The sequence below is a fragment of the Phalaenopsis equestris genome, unplaced genomic scaffold (genome assembly GCF_001263595.1).
Source record: "Phalaenopsis equestris unplaced genomic scaffold, ASM126359v1 Scaffold000287, whole genome shotgun sequence".
Lineage (NCBI taxonomy): Eukaryota > Viridiplantae > Streptophyta > Magnoliopsida > Asparagales > Orchidaceae > Phalaenopsis > Phalaenopsis equestris.
Genome location: NW_018164729.1, coordinates 1,349,103 through 1,351,626, shown reverse-complemented (window position 1 = coordinate 1,351,626; position 2,524 = coordinate 1,349,103).

The following is a 2,524-nucleotide window of genomic DNA, read 5'->3' as shown; positions in this document are numbered from 1 at the left end:
CCCCCCTCCCGCTCCGTTTCGACTTTCACCGATCTACAGTCTGCCACCGTCGAAATGCACACAAAAAATTAGCTACCAAACACACCGTTCGCCATTCTAGAAATGAGAAGTCGAAGAAACAGGCTCCCAAAACCACCCCAAGTCTATAAAACCTTTTTTCTTTTTATAGTAAAAAATAAAACATTATAGTTCGACACAAACAATCGACATCTAGTAATAGAACATCAACCTAATTTAAAATCATTTTATTCTTAAGTTCATGTGACAAACAAGATTAGAGAGAGTAGTTTTATGTGATTAGGTCACTTTAAACATTGACCATATGATGATCTTGCTAGTAGAATAGATGTTTTACATTCGACTTATGTTAAACAAGGTAGAGGAAAACCTAACAAGACCTAGGCATGTTCTATAACAAATAATCTTAATAGAACACAATAGAGAAAAAGAATTCATGAAACCGACCCCACTTAGTGCAATAAATATTTGTTGTTGTTGTTGAAGTACACACAATTCATTATTGCTCTCTCTCTCTCTCTTCCTCTAAAATATTTGATTGCCCATTTGGCAAACAAAGATGAGAGGCTTCTTGTTTGTCAGAAGCCCTTCTTTAAGAAACAGATGTTGTAATCAGCTTTAATTATTATTATTATTTTTCTCCTCTAAATATTATATGTATAACATCACATCAAAAATATTATTATCACTATCATTTTAAAAGTAAAATAATACATTTTTTAAATGATTCTTAAGTTTGGATGGCTTGATTTCTTTATTTTAAATATAATTTTATTCCAATAAAAGAGCATTCCAGAGCAGCCACCTAATTTAATTATTTGCATCCATTGTTGCACTTCTTTTTCCAACTGGAATAAAACCTCCAAGTGGCTTTTAACTCGTTAAGAGACAAACTATTATTTTTGTCTGCCCGTCTAAAAATTAAATAAGATTCACGTACATACCGGTCAATTCCTACATATTTACATATCTAACCCCTAAAGTTAATTTTTATACAGATGTCATCTTGTTTATGCATGAAAATGATGTGAAAAGAAGTAAAATAGTGGCGTAATTGTGTAAATATAAATGACAAGGGCGGCTATGAAATATATGTGCAAATATGGATAAAAATATAAATTTGCACAATACATAAATTTTTGTAGTGATAAATTCATAGTGGCTAGAATGAGAATTCAACATATAAAATTTAGTGAGGATAATTTTCTTAGGTCGTTGTAGGAAAATCATGGGGCCCTTTTTCATTATTTTAATTTACAATAAATATACTTTTATGAGTGCACAAATCATTTTAATTATTAGAAACTTAATAACTATATAAAGCACGAATGAACCCATGAGTTGCAATCTAGTTAAAATACTCTCTACAATTGGAGAAAATAAGATTATAAATTATATGTGATTGGTTTTAGTCTAATATGAATTTTGAGACATTTTTAGGAAGAAATGTACTAGGTTTAAATTTAAGATCATCCGGTCCCTAATTTCAGCAAGGGTATAATCAAACGGACCGTCTCGATAAGATGAATTCGATGATACCAAAATTGGTTTGACCTGGATCCAACCAAGGCCAAGTCAAGTCATTAAAACACTTTTAGAGGTTTTGGATCTTCAACTGAATTGTCAAATAAATTTCAAATTTAATATATTTATATTCAAATTAAGCGTCTCGATAAGAATAATCTAACGAGCCTAAGCTCGTTTAATTTTGAGGTCATGAAGACCCTCAAATCATCAAAGCAAAAAATATTATGATCAAGCAGAATCAATATGGGACCAATCACGTGGTTGGAACCAAAATGTCATTTTTTTCCAAAAGCTATAAATAGATCCCCTCTTTTCCCTTGAGGGAGGAGGAGAAGAGCAAGAATTTCATAGTCTATTCTGGCTGAAGACCCAACGATAACTTCTGACTTTCATTGTCGTCGACCACTGCCGACCATCTCCCATCAGTATCTCCCATCGGTCGTTGTTGACCATCGCCAACCATCCTTGCTTGTTGGTGTTGTGAACTCTACTTGCTAAGGATGTATCTCAAATACGATTATAATGTGCAATGTTATATTAAAAATCAGACGATAACTTTCGGTATCCCTAGTCGCATGCCACTGAAGACCACTGTCGGTCGCTCCTGCTCGCCGTCGTAGGCAACCCTTGCTTGCTAATGTCGCATACGAAATAGGACCATAACATATAACATTGTACTGAAGATCCGATGACAACTTTCAGCGACCACTAGCTACAACCATCATATTTAAAACACAATGTTTTTTTTTAAACTCCCGAAGTTTTCAATATATTGAAGTGTTGTATCTGGTATAAAATTGTAGCCTAACTCTCATAGTTGTGAGAAAAGAATTTATCATTATACTTACTTACTTATAGTGGATTACTTCCATTTAATCAAGCCACGTGGTTTCTTCTCTTTTCAGATTTTTCCACATAAAAAATCCTTGTATTCGTTTGTTTCTTTTTTTATTAAATATGTGTGAGCTGGATTTTCATG